A 19,976-nucleotide genomic window follows, 5' to 3' on the forward strand; every position below is an offset into this window, starting at 1 on the left:
GTCCTTTTGGAGAGTTTTGTGAAGTATAGCATAATAAATATATTGCCTTATACATTTTTCTGTTATTTCTGACATTTCCTGTCCTTTTAAGTTTCCAAAGATAATACAACAGTGCACCAACGTATTACCAGATCACATATGGTGTCCCTCACAGATCCAATTCAGGCCACTTTTGTTCAAAATGTACATGCTCCCTGTATCTTAGATTATAGAGTACTAGAATGTATCTTATGCATGCCAATGATACAACTGTATACATACATAACTTCAGTCAATTACAGTGAGTGTGTCAATAGCATTAATTGGTGGATGGCTCAAGATTTCGTCCAACTTAGTGCAAAAAAGACAAACGTAACCATATTTGTTCCAAGAAATGTTAGTTATAGACCAGGATTCAGGTAGACTCAATAAGGCTGTAGAACACAGAACATGCAAGAAGATTTTATGGAATATTATGAACCATGTCAAGTCTGTTTACTAAATCAGCATATTATTATTTTAATAGCAATGCCAGAATAAAGAGTTTAAAAAAACTGAACCGAAACACTAGTGCATGCTTTTTTTTTTTTAATAGGTTAGATTGTTGAAGGGCTGCACAGTGGCAGAGTTTGTGGCACTGTTGCCTTACATCAAGAAAATCCTGGGTTTGAATCTCAGCCTGGGGTCTTTTTACATGGAGTATGTCTGTTATTTTGCATATATGGGTTCTCTCTGGGTCCCTGGCTTCTTCCCACAGTCCAAAAGCACAGTTGTTTGATTAACTGGTTACTCTGAATTTCCCTTACCTGTGGTTGTGTGTGTGCATGTTTGTTTGTCTTATATGTCTCTGTGTTGCCCTGTGATGGACTGGTGACCTTTCCAGCGTGTACCCCACCTCTCGCCTAATGACTGCTGGAGATGGGCGCCAGCCCCTTGCAACCCAGCAAGGACAATCGGGGATAGATGGATGGATGGAATATTGAAATGCCATTAAAAAAATTTACGCATGGAAGAGAAATCATATTGGACTTAAAGTTGGCTTGTTACCTTTCTTTCTGCAAACACTTTCAACTCCTGATGCTGTAACCTAACAATGTTTAAGTGGAAAAAGTGATACTGTCAGATTTGTTGGTCACAAACAAGTGTGGAGTTTTGGTGAACTTTGTGATCAAACTTTACAATATTTCATCCTCTTCCTGTTTTACTTTTGACTCCTTATTTCCCCCTTCTCTTTCCACTGTTTGTCCTGCTCCCTCACTTATTTTGTCACTACTCTCCTTCTTCACCTCATCTTTCTTTCTCTCAATCTCTGTGGGTGCCATCATGAAGTTACCATAGAGACCAGGATGGGTGCCGAAAGGGTTTCCATAGAAACTGTGGGCTACGGCAGCAGCAAAAAAAATGTTTCCACACAAAGACAGATGACACTGATCAGTGCTGTACCAAGAATATCCACAGCACATAGTTCTAATTACTACTCTTCTGTCAGGATCTAGAGTTCCTATTGTGTTTCTGCTGTATGGGCACACATTTATATGCTAACAACAGCGTTCTTCTACTGGTATGAATTTGAGTGTTTGCGCCTGCTTAGTTATCCCAACCACACAGTCATATGCCACCAGTTGATTTTAATAAAATCTCTTATAAGTTAATGTGGTGACTTTCTGGTACACCTTTTTTTATAACTGTAATTATTAGTTTGTTTAAGATAACATCAACCACAAATCCCATTTATGAGTGTTAACACTAAATCTATATATTGTAATCATGTCTGCAAGTTTTTTGGGATATGCCTCCACCTCATTTTTACAAATGGTTTTAAATGTTTAAAAAAGGGGGAACCCAGTCATTGTTTTGCAAGTCACCAGTCTCAGTCTTTACACCCAGATCTCAAGTCAAGTGCCAAGTAAAAGGTAGGGAGGGTCAAGTTGAGTCCAAAGTCAAGCCATGCAAGTCTTGAGTCAAGTCATAGTCCTAAACCTTTATTTTTGAATCCTAAACAAGGCATTTGACCAAAAATGTAATTTGTTCAGAGTAATAAAAATGTAAGATTTTTATTTTATTTAAAAAATGTTCTGCATGGATTTAAACTCTTACTGAAAGTATCTCAACATTATGGTACAGACATATGCTGCCTAGTGGCCGATAGGTTGTTTGAAAGATACAGTGCTCAGATTTGGTTTGCTCTGTCCAACTTTGGCACCTCCCTCATAGTGCTGCAAGACAGGACCTTTCTACCGCTGTTGGAGTCTTAGCAGTAGAATGCAGAGGAAAAGCTGGTGAAAGCACAGAAGATGCAACCTGGTTGTTGTAGCAACAAGAGGAGAGGGTTTTAGTAGATGGTAAGGTATGCAGCGGGCTGGATCATGAGTTTGCCACGGTTTCATGGTTGCACTCCTGAGACTTTTTCTTTATAACATACTCTCTATTTGGTATAAGATATCAAGTGTTTTCATGTCAATGGGTTGAAGTCCTAGTCATGTCATAAGTCATTGCTATGATGTCTGAGTCAACTCCAAACTCTTTTATGAAATCATTAAGTCGAGTATAAAGTCAGTAAATTTGTGGCTAAAGTCTGACTTGATTATAAGCCACATGACTCCAGTCCACACCTCTAGTATATATTGCAATATATTATAAGGCATCTGCAACACTTGATCATAGGCTGAGAAGTTCTATAGTCCTCCTTTTAATTGTCATTCTCAGGGGAAAGAAGTCTCAGAGCCTAAAAAGCATTTATAAACAAGAAAAACAATGTTTTTTGGTGTATCTTGATATTTTTAAGGGTCAATCAGTACGTCTGTCTATGTCACCTAATAAAGTATATCAGCATTTTTAACAAGCATATTAAGGCTTTATTCAGCTTACGGGTACTTTTTTGTGTAGAACAAAAAGATAAAAATTTAATAAAATCAACCCCACAGGTCTGATGATATGATTACAAAAATGGTAATTGAAATTTGCCCCAAGGTGGCTGTGTACCAAATTCACTTGAGAACCACCTTGTGCTCAAACATGTTTGTTATGGACGTTCTATGCCTCGCACAAGAGTCCGATCACAAAACACAGCTTGGGTGCAGATGTGGAAAGCTATTCTTCCTGATCGCACCTCTCTAGGTAACACGTCGATGTCCATATGACACATAGCACAACCTCACACAACAGCTTTCTCTTCTTACCCGTTAGTGAGGTGACCTTTCATGTCCCTAAAGCAGGGTTATGCTTCCACAAACTGGCACGCCAAGGCTTCCGCCCTCACCTGCCACCCAACTTACATGGCCTGGCATTCCTCTCTACAGGTGGTGGGTCCAGATAGAGGGGCTTCTTGCAGCTTCTTCGGGCTGAGCCCCACCCTCACCAATAGCCAGGCTCCAGCCCTAATCTTGTTGTGGTCGGCCATATCATCAAAATTGAATCACTCTTGTCTGACCCTTCACGTGTGGCCAATTTTCTAACAGAAATCTAAATCTCTAGAGAACATAGTCCTCAGAATCATAGAGGTACACAAACACTACCCCACATTAAGAAAACAGAGAAATATTGAGTAAAATGTGGGAAATTAAAAGTACATGGGCTCATAAATCATCTCATACAATTGGTGTATGTCTGTGGATGTTTTCATTTGTCTGAACTTGTTCGTATGAAAGAGAAGGATAACGAGAAAGAAGGTAAAGAAACACTGTGACAATGTGCACTGCAAAAAAAAAAAAAGATTTATCAGGAAAAGATAAAAAAAAGCAATACATCTTTCATCTTCTCATTTTTCTCATCCATCCATCCCTGCTAACATTTTCCCTTTTGTCTTTTCAGTTGTAAAAAAAACTACCTCTCCAACTCTGAATTCTGCTGTGTCTGACTTATCACGACTTTGCTGCCTTACCACGCAAGCAGACAGAGGCTGGAGACATGGACATGCACGCCACCACAACCCTGAATTAGGAATTCATCTATGTCCTCTTAAACAGACACACTTTTAAACACGCAGGTGAGTCACGTGCAGAGTTAAAGATGAAGACAAAGTGAGATGACAAACAAACACACAGATCAGTGTTTTACAGAGCGATCACAGTTGCTGATTCTCACACTGTCAGTATGGATAAATTACTCTATACTCTTATTCCATGCATGACTAACAGCGTGTGTGAGTCATCTAGCATCTCTCTTTAATCAATCTTGCAGTTGTGGCTAAGATTGAGACTGAAAGGTGGTGAAGATCAACAAAAACATATTGTAGTATACTGAAACAGTACATATACAACATAATTAACATCAAAACAGGAAATATTTTTACAATGAAATAAGGTTGATACAATTTGGCTTTTAGGTGGACACCAAAGAAGTTCACAAGTACAGGTACTGGTCATATAATTATAATATCATAAAAGTTATAAAATTGTCTGCAATTCCATTAAAAAAGTAAAAATTGATTATTATATCCATTAATTACACACAGACCAATATATTTCAAGTGTTTATTTCTTTTAACATTGGTGATTATTACTAACAATTAATCAAAACCTCAAATTCAGTATCTCAGAAAATGTGAATATTGTGAAAAGGTCCAAAATTGAAGACACCTGGTACCACACTCTAATCAGCTAATTAACTCAAAACCTGCAAAGGCCTTGAAATTGTATTTCAGTCTAGTTCTGTTGGCTACTCAATCATGGGGAAGACTGCTGATTTTACAGTTGTCCAAAAGACGACCACTGACACCTTGCACAAGAAGGACAAGACACAAAAGGTCATTGCTAAAGAGGCTGGCTGTTCACAGAGCTCTGTGTCCAAGCACATTAATAGAAAGGCGAAAGGATGGAAAAGATGTTGTGGAAATAGTGTACAAGCAGTAGGGATGACCGCACCCTGGGGAGGCTTGTGAAACAAAACCCATTGAAAAATGTGGGGAGATACACAAAGGATAGACTGCAGCTGGAGTCAGTGCTTGAAGACGCACAGACCACGCACAGATGTATGTAAGACATGAGTTTCATTCTCTGATGAAAATACGTTTTGCATATCCTTCTTCTTCTGTGGTTTCTTTTAGGAGAATTTGATAACTGCACATGTCAGAGTGGTTCTATTCTGAATAAAGCCAGGTGCATATACATGCACATTAGGATTCAATTATTTGATTGTGTGCCCATATAAACGGTACAATCCGATTATTTAATCCGGATACATTTTAATCCGATTGTGAAATTTTGGTCATTTAAACATAGCTAGTGACAGCCTAACTCACCTAGAGATAAAATTACAGATCATACTGTCTTAAATGTGTAGAACAGTAATGTTAGAACAATGTTATGTCTACTACTTAAGTGTGGAAAGGGGGGTTGCAGAACACTCCTGAAGCAAAAAAAAAAAAAAAAAAAAAAAACAGAGTAGTTACAAGATCAGCTCTAGTACAATCAAGTGAAGCAAAAAGATGGGAAAAATATCTAACCAGTCAACTTTCTACCCAGTGCTGAGCTGTGTCAGCCTCTATATCTCATGCATGACCTTGTTCAAACTGTGGGAAAGCATTTTTTGCTTCAATCCTGAAACAAAAAGGAATTAGCTTATGTTTTAAAGCCTGTTTGTTGAAAGTTTTAAACATGTTTGTTTTTTTTCTTCCCTTTAAATCTTTAACAGATAATCTGCAATTGAAACTTCAAGTTTACATATTTGAGCTGTTTATAGAGAAAACCATGGACATGATTTGTGTAGAGGCTAATTCATTTACATATAAATGTATTGTGTCTGAATAATGAACCATCTGAGTCACATGGAAGAAAATATCTTTTTTTAGGTTAAATAAGTGGGCCTGAAAAGAAAAATGGCAAATGAATGATAGAGACAGATATTGGCTCTTGATTAGTACATCTTTAGAGACATGGAAGCACTGATTTGCTTCCAATCCCCATTCAGAGGTAATCTGACACTTGTAAAACAAGAAATCCCCCAAGTTCTGAGAAGTAAATGTTATTTCAAGTCTACAAACAAAAGAAAACATAAACCCCGCTCTTTCATTGTTCGTCTTTCTTGCTTCGCTTTCTGTCCACGATGAATTCCTCCTATCAGAGCCAAACACACCACTCTATCTCCCCACGGTGTGCTGAAACAGCCATGCCTGTAAATGTGAGTCTGTTAAGAATTGCTCCATCATTTCCCCCTCTGGTTAGTGTCCACTGGAGCGAGACCAGAGCACAATACAGTAAAAATGTTGAAACAGAGACACAACAGGAAAATACTTACAATTGTGACTGTTTCAGTGATCATTCATGGTACGTTCGATGTCTGTGCCCAAATATGTAACACATGGTTTTATGAACAAGAATTTAGCTGGACTGAAATTTCTCAGACAATTATAAATTCAAATTTTACTAACTCAATTTGGTTTTTTTTTTTGCTGTGTTTTAAGAGGTACGCACTTGCTTACCAAGCATTGCATCCTACTTCAAATGCACTCCTAACAACTGATGCAAAAAATCATGTTTTCCACCCAAACGTAAAACTAATTTTGTTTTAGTATTTGCTATAGAGAAGCAGATCATGGTAAAATGTATGTTTTTAAGTTTGTTTCTGAAACATTTTATAGACACAATGTTATTTTGTGATAAAAGACCAGTTTAAAAGTTAAAATACAAGTTAATCCTGATTTACAAATAAATGTTTTGTGTTTAGACCCTGATTTTAAAACATAATTTATGATTTGGTTAATAGAACCTTTTGTCCGGGTATGAAATAGTGCTGTCTACTACCTGGCCTTTGATATATTCCCTGTTACCTTTATTAATACATTTATGTTAATTGTAGTAATAAAAATCTTGTATCTGGATTTCCGACCCTTCTAAAGTGATCGTACCAACTTTGCGCCTGCTGTTCATTTAATCTCTCACTGCTATCAAATCAAGAAATGTTTCCACTGATTTACATTTTTGTATCCTCTTCAGTAACCTTGCCTTCAAAATGATTTCTTGCAGTATTTGTGCGTTCACAAACACACAAGAATCCATCTTGTACTTCAACCGTTTGTGTCCGGACTAAAAACGGTTCGGGCCCATCACTTTGCAGTATTGAGGTTTAATGCATGGACATACCGGTGAGATTAAATCAAGAGCTGCCGAGCCCACAGCCGAACCAAGATAAACAAGACAGCACGGGAGGACACACGTAGATGCTGCTATCACATCTGTTTTGCAATTTCTTCTTTGATAGTAGAACAGCAAGACATGCCTTGACTAGCTTACCTTCTACTGGTTACTCCTAACAGCCATTGTTTATGTTTTAATTTGATATCCTGATTGGTAAAAACCAGCCTTTGGTAGGCGGGCACTAGGACTTGCTTTGCCCAATCAGCTTGGGAAATTCTGATGAATGTCCCTCCTTTCCCCAACTGGATTCAATGGGAGCAGTCCCAGTTTTTATAATGTGCAGAACTACATATACATTCTGACTTTTACCTTTAGTTAAAATTGAGCTAATTAACGTTAACAATCAGGTTTTGCTGTAACCTTTGATTTTGCATGCTGGATGAAGGCTGATGTCAATTTCAGTGTTTTGCTTTCTATTTGAAAGTGCTTTGAATACATTTTATCACCGATTTTTAGAGGTTTACCAGTAAAAAAATTGTTTTCCAAACTTTGCTTTATGGTGAAACCAAAGAAAACACATACCAGGCCAAACCTAGATTGTTTATAAAATAAAAAATATGTCTTAATGAAGACCAGGTGCATATGTGTCCTCCGATGTTTAAGATAGCAATAAGGTTCACTTTTTAGCAAGTTCTCTTAATGTGGACAACATATGTGCTTTTACCTCTGACTTAAACGTTTAATAAAGGCCTTTCTGGGTCATTATCACTAGAAGTAATTTTAAAGTAAACCAGTTTCTTACCTGAATCTGAGAGATAATCTGTAAAGGTAGCTAAAGATTAAGTTGATGTCAAGGTGGCCTTCCAGCTTGAAAGACTTTGTGCTCATTACCAAAGGTAAATTGTCTGAAAGGCCAGTGGAAACAAACAAACAAAGAAAAAAAGCCTGTTCTACAATTATATAAAGTGTTTCATTGCTATAATACCAGTTAAGAGTTTTTCATGTTTGATTGAGGTTAGAAATAAACTTCAATTTGCCGTTTTAATAAAATATCAATAAAAAAGAAATTATTTTCCCACTAATACTTTTAGATCTAAATCTGCCAGGATTGTAAATAATATTTACTTCAAGTATACTTAATTTTGATAAAGTAAACAATAAATTAGTTTAGTAGCCGTCAGAGGACAATACGAGGGTATTGCTATGGGTAGCAAAGGAAATTTTAAGAAACCTCAACATTGAAGTGATCTCCAGAAAATTAGATCGAATTACAAATTCTAAATATCAATCCACTAGCTACCAACACAATAACTTGCAATAGAGGAGTTAAAACTAGTTTGAAGTTTGCTAACAGTTAAGAGATTGGTTTGCTCAAAATATGAACTAAATGATTTTACCCTATTTTCGCTCGCGTCACCCCTTTATCTTTGTTTGTGCTTTGTTAATATCTGAGGGAGGCTCAGATACAAGGGAAATTAAGTGAAGCATTGAGGGGTTTAAAGCTGAAATATTGACGCTGAAGACTGTAAAAACCTAAACAGAGAATGAATTGCTATTGCGCAGATACACCTGGACTGTGGCAGGTTAAATAATGTGCAAGCCTGTTGTTGGTGATAGTATTTATCTGCAGAGATGCAGGTTCTGCTTAACAATAATACAGCAGACAAGCAAAGGGTTTAATAAAAGGTCAATGTTGCTCTGTTGACACTGAGGAGTTCTGTGTACAGTAGCATTAAACTGTGACGACTTTCAGTGACTCTAGATTTGTGAGAAACCCCAGCATCTTACCCTCTGACCTAGTGAATCCTCACTGATGAAACATGATTAAAGGAAGCTGGTGTAGCTCTTCTGCTGGGTGCCATAGCGATGTCACCATGACACCCAAACAGGATTAGCAGCTAACACCCACTCCCCTGCTGTTACCATAGTAGCACTGTTCAAACTGCGATCCACAAGCTATAAAAAGACAAACCAAACTTTAAAAAAGAGAAATGTGAAATTGAAAAATGATGTAATTAAGGTGAAGCAGGAGTGGTTGCCAACTTATCTTCTGCTAATATCCAACAGAAGCACATTTTGAATGACAAGTGGACGTTAGGGACACCCCTAATACGGGTGGAAAAGGATCCATTTTTTATTATCAGTTTTTTTTAATATCCTTCGGTTCTGACTGTAAAATTCAGCCTTTGCCGTATTTCTGATCCTAACTAAGAAAACCGTTGAGTTTGTTAGATAAACTTGCTATATAAGCCCATTCCGCTATCACACATTCTACCTGTAGATAAATGTAGTTGTATTTTTTTTATACTTTAAAACTTTACTGTCAGTTAGGCTGATTTGGTAGGGAAAGAACGGTTTAACCAAATCTAGAACTTGTTCTAAGTGAATAAACTAATTTAAAAAAGATGAACATTCTAAGTTAGTCTCCGATAAATTGAATCTCAAACATTCCTGATGTTTGCATGGCAGTGCAGATTTAATTAACCAGATCTACGGGAAAAGGAATGACAACTAGACGCTCTCAGATCTGAGAGCGAGGGCTGTAGGCTAAACAGGATTGTAAAATGACAAAAAGAAAAGGACAAAAAAAATCCTATGGAAAAGCTGCAGCTAATATTGTATCGGGGGGTGGGGGGGGGGGGGGCACTGCCAATGAGGAAACATGTCTGTGTGTCTCTGATAGGCCTATGCTTAAAAGGAATTATACGCTGCTATGGTTGGTGCATCTGGGCACTGATGCCAAAGAACATCTTGTGAATATAAGACAACATGAGCTTTGACAAAATAGCATCATCTGATGAAAATGGAGATTGCTTGGCTACCATGATGCAATGCTCATTTAGTTGAGTAGTATGCCATGGCCACTAGATACCATTATGGATGTTTGATTATATGTTTAAGTCAAACAAAAGAAGCTGAAGGTAAGATATGTCCCAGTTCCATTCAAGTTAATTCATCTCCCTGAAATTACGACCCATTAACTGTACAATGGTGCGTGCTTCATATGTTTTAAATGTATATAGCCACATAATATGCTTATAAAAAAAGGCCAAAAAACGTTTGATGATAATAAAATATGGTTATATACACCAAGTCTCCATCTTGATAGTGTTTTATTTGTCCTTTTTGAGTCGGAAAATAATCCTTCTCGCTTGCGATTAATAAATATAACCAGACGTGGCGACATCTAGCGACAGTATCACAGAACTATCATAATGCCGGTTTGCCTAATTTATAAATCAATTGTAAATAATGCCGGACGAGGCCTGAAGCTCTGCAATACCTCGGAATAAAATGGCAGCTCAGCGTGATCGAAGACCAACTGTTATTAATTAAATACACCTACAAAAACTTTAAGAGCCTCATATCAGAAAATGTACTCATGTCAGTCAACTATGCAGTCACAAATTGTAAATAAACAAAAAAGGCTATATTTACTAACATATTGACAAAGCATAAAACACCAAAATAACAACTAATATGCCAAAAGGCCGTGATAATCTTTCATAAAAATGTTGCATGCAACCAAAGTGAACTATTGACGTATAAATAAATAAAGTAAAATACCGTGGCTATGCACCTTTAAAAAGTTCATAATCAGAAGAACTTTCTAACACTCACAAAATATATTCAACCTAGCAAAATTAAAAAGTCATACATCTTACCAAAAAATTTGTGTTGTAAAAAAATGATTCCATTATTTTATGACTTAACATTTTTAGGGAAAACATAATTGCTACATTGCGTTGATGACATTGATTGCAATTAAACCAGATTTGTCTCTGTCTTTATTTTCTATGGTTTCCACACTGTTCTGCTTAAGCTATGGTATTGTCTTTATACAAATTTATACCAGATGTAGGCAGGAAAGACAGTCAAAGTCTATCTAATTGGCCCTGTATATTCGTGGAAACCAGAGTCTGAATGCATGACATCTGATACTTTATGACTCACCAAATATTGCATCCAGGCAGGGACAAAAAAAAGAAATTAAATTCCTATGGTGATTGTGATTTAAAATATTTTCCATCTCTAGTTTACTTTTTAGTTTATTTTGATTTGATTTATGTCATCCTAAAAGTTATTTTTAATACACAAATACAATTTTTCACTGCATGCAATTCTCCTTGGAACTTGGATCTAGGTTTGTTCTAGCTGTGAGTAAGAAAATCAGAATATCAGTTGCTAGCTGTTGTGATTACATTATTAACCATAAAAGCAAAAAAAAAAAACAACAATCTGAGTACCATCTTCCCAGATAGAGATTGTATAGTACTATCTATGCTGGTGGTTTAATTGGACATTAACTATTAGAAATGCAAGTAAATGGTTTATATCACCAACTTTGACTACATTTTATATCTGCAGCAGCCATGTTAGAAATTGAATTTTAGGCTGCTCAATGACCTCTGAGCCTTAAGTCAGATTTCTGTTCCTGTTAAGTGTATATTTGATTGGCCCTGATTGATTACCAGATGACTACAAACTAGAAATCTGACCTTTTTCTGAACAGTAAATGGATCATCTAAAAGCACTACCTGGTAGCACTGATGGGTTTCTTCTAAGTGAAGGTGACTTAGTAAGCTGATCAACTGATGATGTTTAAAAATGAAGATGGAAGAAGCTCAAATGATATAAAAACCTACTAGAAAAAATATTTTTATTTCTAAGAGAGCCTTTTTCAGGCTGCAACATCGGGGAGTTAAACTTTAGAAAATAACTGATAACTGAACCAATTGGAGCAAAGTTCCTGTCTTTTTTAATCGTCCAGTTCAGCTTGTCATGAAAAATTTTCACAAAATCTAGCATTTAATAGGGATCGCTGTTAGTAATTCTGTTAATCAGGGTAATTGCTGATTTTAAATGCTCACAGTTTAAAATGCCAATTCTGTAATCATTCTGTCTTTGTTTAGAAATTATTCATGAAATCCAGTTTAACTGCAGAGCTGTTTAGCTCTGACTGATTTCTCACTCACACGGTGTGACGTCACCTCTGGTCCTGATATAAATACTTTATAATTGTTCACAGAAAGGCTTCTTAGGCTCGATTACAATTACAATAAAGGATTGTTAAATCATTTATTCAAACATATAACATGAATCAGAGCATTTTCCTCTCAAATATTATGTTGGACACAGCTCTCATTTAATTATAAGTGATCTGATGGACTTAGGGAGTCAAACTCCAGCCCTTAAGGGCCAGTTTCTTGCAACCTTTACACATGTCCCTGTGTAAAGGGACACGTCCCTTTACATAGAGTCCTGTCATACACAGGACTTTATGTACGACAGACTGCATGCTAAGAAGATAATTCAGTCTTTTATTCAGAACACCAAGGACATATGTCAAAGTTGCAGGACACTCGCCATATTGGACTGGAATTTTAATGCCCCTGTTGAACAAAAAACAAAAAAACATACATTTTTTTATGGTTCTCCTAATTCCTTCTTGCAGTGAAGGAGATGTAAACATTTTAGTGATTTTTTTTTTATTATATACAGCTCTCCCATGGTCTTGAGAATTTAATTGTAGATTTTCTCTGATGCAGATGCTCATTTACTTTGTCTATTTTTGAGGGAAAAAAAATGTTTTTTACTTGTACTTTAAACATTCAATAGACAGTTTGTTAGAACAATATTTTAAAAGTGACCAGTGATCGGAAACAGCCCACAAAATATCTGATTTGTGGATCTCTGGGAAATATTTTAGCTTTGCGTAACAAAATGATATTTATTGTCACTTAATTACTAAATAGTCCATTTAAAATACTAAATGCCACATTATTGAGCCAATGTCCATTCAGCACGAATGAATGTACAGATGTGTACAGACACTACAGATGGTCCATGAGGCCAGTTGTTGGCCTAATAAACGGATCAGCTGCTTGGACTTAATGATCTGCGTAATACATGCTTTACAGATTTTCTTTCTTTCACTGTCAGCATTTGTAGAAAACTACAAGTCCTTTTTCCAAATATTATTTTCCTTGCTACAAGGGCAATTTCCCTTGTAGCTAAATAAGGATCTCAGTGTCAAACGCATTTAGAAATTTTTAAGACGTTTCTAAGTCAGGCTTTTGCTGGTAGCATTTTGCTAGGAGTTTAAAAGATGCAAAAAGATGTTGGAGGGAAATAGCGAGAGGAGGAGTGAAGCTGCAGCGCATCGCTCTAGTTTATGCAGAACACAGAAGCTGCAGACAGGCTCAGCTGATCAGTATCAGCTGACTCATTTTATATAATCTGACAAGCTTGCTGTTTCTCTTCCTCTGATCATTCATGCTGCTCCTGCATTGACTGCTTATGTCTTTTTATATATATATTTCTTACACCCAAGCACTATCCTGACGATTAAACTCGATAATGTTTTCATGCTAAAGTTGACATGCTAATACATCTCTTGCATGTGCATTTTGTATGCTCTGAAACGCACAAGTATTTGAGTGCCAGCGTAAATTTTCAGAAAGCATTTCCCACGTTGATCAAATAAAACTGCGTAATTCCCAGTTAGGAGTTTTTATTACCATATGTATGCGGTGCTTCTCTTTCCTGACTGCCTCTTAAGTATAGAAAAGTATTTCCAGAACACATCAAAACAGGAGGGAAATGTGTTTGTCATATGATATTTGTGTGTGGCATATATCTCCGATGAGAGGAAACACAAAGCACATACACCCCACCTACACTTTTCCTTTAAGCTCAGTGGGGAAGGCGCTGTATGCAGCTGGTGTCAATGCAAAGCCATGTCCATAATTGACAACATGAAAGACAGGCATGTTCATGGATATCATGTGCAATCCTCGCTTTCAGGGACCTCGCACAAATTGAACTCCCACATTCAGCAGAACAATTAGGGAATATATCGGTTTATGTGTGTTTAGCTGTAAAACACATTGAAAATGCTCATTGAAAATGAGAAGATATATCTTTCTAGATTTGGAAAAGTGTTTCATTACCACCACTGAACCAAACGTTGACCTGTGCAGAGAAAGCTGTAAGACAAGTGGTCTTGCGATGATCTGTCAGATGCAGCTTGTACATGAGTTGTTGTTTTTTTGTCTTCTTTATTTTGACAATGTTGTGACCAAGTGTAGAGTTTAGTGCTGACTAGAAATTTTCTTGAAAAGGCATTAGGCTGGATTGTGTTTTTACTGAGTCAGACAAAGTGCCAAGGCAGAAAAAGAGTGTGATTATTGTGTCATGTGTCTGTGGGAACATTTTTCTAGAACAGAAAGTGCAGCTCAGTGAACCACTGGAAGAATTACAACATTGCTTTATTCATATGTTTTTGTATGACAGCAAAACAATACAATGCAGTGTTCATTTGGAGCTCACTGCCAGCACCCATAATGTACTCACGGGTGATTTAGGTATGAATGTCAATGGCAATGAGCATCTGTAAAACCACAATGGTTTCTGAAATATACATAATATACATGTGCTAACCTGTGCTGCTACCCTGATAAGGCATTGTTGAGGAAAAAGACCTTGTTCAAAAAAGACAGTATGCAAATCCGTTGGTGTAGATTCTCAGTCATCCACAGCATGACAATCCTAAGTAGAAGGCAATGGGACTTTGCTCTTGTTTCTTTAAGACGTTTCACCTCTCATCCAAACAGCTTCTTTACTTCAGGTCAGCCTTTTGAATGAGAGGTGCAACGTCTGCAAATGCTACAAAAACGTCACTCCCTCTCCTATTTTCAAAATTGATACTCCTTTAAACTTGTTTAATTATTTTTTTTAGGGATGTCTGTTTCATTACCCATCAGAAACAAACTTCTTGGTTAAATTGGAATAATTTTAAATCAAAATCTGACAGATGTATTGATGATTTAAGGCTTAACTATATATTGTCGGATAATTGTCTTTTTTACAAAGGGCTACAGCTTATTGTTTAGCTCTGTTCCTACTTTCTTTACAAACTTTCTCTTTCAGCTTTACGCAACAGCATGCGTGTTCCTGCACTAACGACTTGCTCAGGTTTTTCACCCCCAACATTATGTCTTAATGGCTTGTTTTTATTGGCTCAGATCTGTATGTTGTGTGCATAAGGTGCCTAAATTATACTGTCTTCCAGTGGATGTGTGAGTTAAACGGCTTCTCATTAACTATCTACCCAGCGTTGTGATCTGAACTCCCACTGAGTCTGGCATGCTGACCAGCTCTCACATTCCATCCCTTCGTCATTAACAGGCTTTGTTTCTTCTGCTTGCAATGCTGTGTTTGACAAAAACCAACATGTTCAACTGCTGTTAGTTTACACATAATGTTGACCAATGATTGATGAACATATGATACGGTACTTTCCAGACCAAAGTCAGCGTCCACTGAAACACATGTTTTTGACATAACAAATCTTTCCAGAATGAACCATTCAGATTCACACTGTTGATCGGATTTTCAGAGGGGCTATGGTTATATACACCATAGCCCCTCAGTGAGGATTAGTCTGGAAAAGCATTGTTTGTATTTCTATACTTATTCCTAATGAATTCCTCTAGCCATCCATCGTCTGTAATTGCTTATCCTTGCAGGGTCACAGGGGGCTGATCACTATCTTCAGTAGACATTGGCGAAGCTAAAGAAATATGATTTTGTAAAAATAAAATGTGGACACCTGATGACAACCTATAGGTTTTCCTAAGATATTTGAGCAGAAAATAGATTGTAGCAATATGTTTGCAAAAGGATTTACAAATATCTCCAAATCCGCTGTACTACTGCATGGAAAAAAAGTCTATAAATGGAAAACGTTCAAAACTACTGGCAATACACAGGTCTGGCCATTTAATTACACAATTTTACCCTTTAAGCAGATGGCAAGATGCTAAAATAAGTCACTTAAAACTCTAAAACCTCATTATGACACCAAGTGCAGTTTCCTGCTAATGTTGATATGAAAGAAGAGATTTGTCAAGTGTAAGTCTCGAGAGAGATATACAAGGAGGAAATCATTGCTTTTCAAGAAAAACATGAAGGTCAGACTGAAGTTTGTCAAAGAAAACGTAAACAAGACCAAGGGCCTCATCTATGAAAGAGAGCACAGCTCTCGTATTAATTGTTGGCAGTAAGGAAAACTTGCGGCACACAAAAAAAATCAGATGTACAAAATTGTGGGTAGACTGGTCACCGCATGCATTGCCTTGATAAATCCCACTTTGCGAGGAATTCTGCACATCTGCAGGTGTATCTAGGGCCGCCCTTTTCTCGGCCATAATTACCTATGCAAATCAGTAATTATCTGATGGGGACAGGAGAAGAGGAGACCCTATAAGGAATTAAAAAAAAAAAACAGTGAATGAACAGACTATGATCCAATAAACTCACTCAACAGAACTGAAGGCTGAGGCAGGAAAATAATAATCGAACTGGAACAAGAGTCGCTAACTGAATTCATAATGAACAGACTAAATAATGACAGGAAGCAAGAAGAAAGGAACAGAATCTACAGACTGACAAATACTACTAAAATGTGAAAACACAAACATAACTGCATCATCCCCAGCAGCCTAAAAATAGTCAAAGACCTGGGGAGCACTGTTGGCATAGGAAATTGAAAGAAAAAGAAAATCCAATATTTTCAGACTGAGGTAAAATAAATAAAATTACATAAAATAGAGTTAGTCACATTGCTGCTTTATTCATTATGATTGATATATATTAATGTTAGATGTACGATGCAACACTCCTTTCAGTCACCATAGCAACATGAACATCTCTTTATATAGGAGGAACATCTGTAGGACACTGTGTCCTCATGATTTACTAGAGGGTGATATCATGAGGTTCATGAGACACAGGGACACGCCTCCCATGTGAGGACAAACTGTATCCGTCTGGACACGGTGACTTACAGGTGTTCAGTGGCTATATATGCACGATACATGCACGTCCCCGTGGACAGACCTGGACATGCTGCGACCTGGAACCGCATGGACAGATTTGAAAGAAAAACAAACACACCTGCCCTTCTGGCTGTGCCTAATTGCGAGGATAATCAAATGACAGAACGTTCGGGAGGCAGCAGAAAGTTAACACCGGGCTTAAAATGAAGACGGGGTGTTTTGAAGGAGATGAGGAAATAACATATAGGCAGGAACAGGGTTGAAGGGGAGACGGGTCGTTGAGGAACTTAATATTTCTTATGGCGTGACATGTGAAGGTAACGGTACACTTAGCATAAATATGCATTAGCATATGACCAAGCTGTCAGTGGCAATCGCATTTGAAATAGAAATCATCCTCCCCTCCTCTCGTCCCTCATTATGACGCATCTTCATCGTAACTGTGGCTTTGATCCTTCAATCCGCTCATGAATTGTACTGCCACTATGAGCAGCACCCACCGCCACCTTCTGCATTCATTCAAGCTATACTTTAAAGCAAGTTCTTTGAATTTCCGGAATCAAAATCTCTGAAAGCTTCTCGTCTGTCCGTGTGTCTCATCAGTTCGTCTACCAAGCATTTTCACCTATATTAACGCACATCTTGTCGTCCTCCCCTCCAGAGCATGCCTATTAGTTCTGCTTGCATGGTGTTTGATGGAGCCTAGCCGCCACGTCAGCCCCCTAAGAGACCTCACTGGAGCCGCCATCGAACCTCTAATTCATCAATCTCCTTGCAGCTGGCAGGGATAACTGGCCCAAGGGGGCGAGGTCTCTGCTGGCCACCTGGAGCCAAGATGACTGTCAGGACAGGAGAGAAGAGGAAAGGACAGGTAGGCAGCAGATAAGAGTATTTAACATTAGAAGAGAAGAGGGAGCGTGCAAACAATTGGGAGATGGAAGAGCAGGTGCTGGGGAAACTATATGAGAAGGGGTGTTTGTGAAGCCTTAGATGCAAAGAAGAGCACCTGTTTCCCCCCCCCCCTCCCTTCATTTCTAATACAAACACTTGAGCAGGGCTCTTTTATCATGTGGCCATCTCTCCCTGTGTGTTCGTCGGAAAGAGCTGGAAGCTCCGTGGAGCTAGAAACAGGATTTCATGGTTCTGCTGATACACTAAAAGCACCGCAAATGTCAAAGAGGTTAATAAGCATTCAGCAGATTGATTTATAGGGCTTCATGTAATCCTCTAAGAATCTAGAAACACAATGCACAGGCCAGGAACTCACGAATAGATACAGATTTTTCAGTTTAAACACAGCTAAAGGAAAAAATACGGATGAGAAAACACATTGTATTAAGTCCAAACAATTCTGCCTTTACAGTCAAATGTATGCAAGCTTACTTTATTGATTCTTGATTTTAGTATGCAGATTATTTTAAAGTGTTTGTGCCTAAAACCTTTGAATTTAAAGAGCTCTTCTTCGTCTCTTAGGTTAGAAATGGAGATCCCACAGCATGTTGTTTCACACTTTTTCAAGGAAAGTACCTTGTGTGCTTCAGCCTTGAATGGTGCCCTTGACTGAAGCAGCAAAGGTTAACCGCCTTGCTCAAGAGGCACTAAATCATATTTATAGGTCTAGCAATGCAGTTAGGTGCATCCTTTTTTATTTTTTTAGTGGCCATCCATATTTGATTGAGTCTGTCTTTTAGAAATACACCCAACCAGCAAAAATAATTAAACCATACTATCACTTATAACTCTGTTCAGTTTTCACATCTATCAGAAAATCTATAGATCATGTCTAATAACTAACAAGAACAAAACCTGGGCTACCATGCAGTCTGAAAAAGTGTGAAACATGGTTTAACTGTTCTGGATAAGTTTGAATCCATTCGTTCATTCATCATCATCCTTTAGTCTATCCATCTTTTACAACACCATTCATTAACCCCTCCATTTCTTTCTTCATCTGTCATCCATCATTTCATCCATCCATCATTTCATCCATCCATCCATCCATCCATCCATCCATCCATCCATCCATCCATCCATCCATCCATCCATCCATCCATCTATCCATCCATCCATCTATGCTAACCTAAACAGAAATATTAACCTTAAATTCAACGTGTGTTTTTCTAGTTATACAATTCGCCAAAATGGACGATGCTTATTTCAGTCTGAAAAACATTGAAATTTCTAATTCAAAACATATTCCCAAGACTTATCATCCAGTCACTAAACCACATTTGCCTAACGTCTCTTTCTGTCTTACAATTCTGCAAAAGTGAGCTGTTTGCTACTGCATTGGTGAGTCACTGATGACACAAGCACATAAGCACTAAAGATCAGTAAATCTTCTGCTCCCCTGTTATGCATGTGTAAATGATTGAGATTTATCAAACAGTACGCTGCTGAGCGTGCAGACATACACCGATTAAAAAAATAAATAAAAACGCATAAACCACTGAAGCAGAAAAAAAACAACACATCTCCGCACAACCATGTCAGGTTCATGAATTCCAGGTATGAAGCCGGTAAAGGTGTAACTGGGCAAACAATAGTCAAATAACACACACACACAAAATGTTACTCTGTCTTAATTTCTTATTTTATGTGTTTAGCAGTTGGACTAACCTGAAAGCTGGAGGGACAAATGGTAGATTACATAACAGTGAGTAACAAACAGTGTTGGGGCAAGTTGCTTAAAAAAGGAATTAGTTCTAATTACTAGTTACTTTTCCCTAAAAGTAACTAGTTAAAGCATTATCAGAGTAACTAGTTACTAGACAAGTAATTGTGCAGTTACATGTTACAATCTAAAATGTCAATGATTTTGGATGACTTCCCTGTTATTGGAACTTTAAATCCTACTGAGCTCAATTATCAAATACAAATTCATAATGAATAATTAAACTGTCTCAGTATCTGAAATCTTTCTAAACTAATCTATACCATTTTATTATGTGGTGGAGCAAGTGAGTTAAGAGTCAGGACACCTATCAATTGCAATATATTTATGTAGCTATGACGTTGATTATTATGTTCAGTGTTTATAATAAAAGCACAATAAAACAAATACATATTTTAGAACTTTATC

At 37.4% G+C, this 19,976-nt stretch overlaps 1 protein-coding gene and 1 long non-coding RNA gene across 2 annotated transcripts in view; one reads left to right on the forward strand and one right to left on the reverse strand.

The window, feature by feature from the left end:
* cacna1c (calcium channel, voltage-dependent, L type, alpha 1C subunit) overlaps positions 1-19,976 on the reverse strand; it is a 175,672-nt gene that overhangs the window by 106,119 nt on the left and 49,577 nt on the right. The gene's annotated exons all lie outside the window — the stretch shown is intronic.
* Positions 17,638-19,976, forward strand: part of LOC118566565 — a 115,302-nt gene continuing 112,963 nt past the window's right edge. Inside the window, exon 1 of the long non-coding RNA XR_004933117.1 lies at positions 17,638-17,765. This is a non-coding gene — a long non-coding RNA (uncharacterized LOC118566565). The remainder of the gene's footprint in view (positions 17,766-19,976) is intronic.

This window comes from Fundulus heteroclitus, chromosome 17, assembly GCF_011125445.2.
Source record: "Fundulus heteroclitus isolate FHET01 chromosome 17, MU-UCD_Fhet_4.1, whole genome shotgun sequence".
Taxonomy (NCBI): Eukaryota; Metazoa; Chordata; class Actinopteri; order Cyprinodontiformes; family Fundulidae; genus Fundulus; species Fundulus heteroclitus.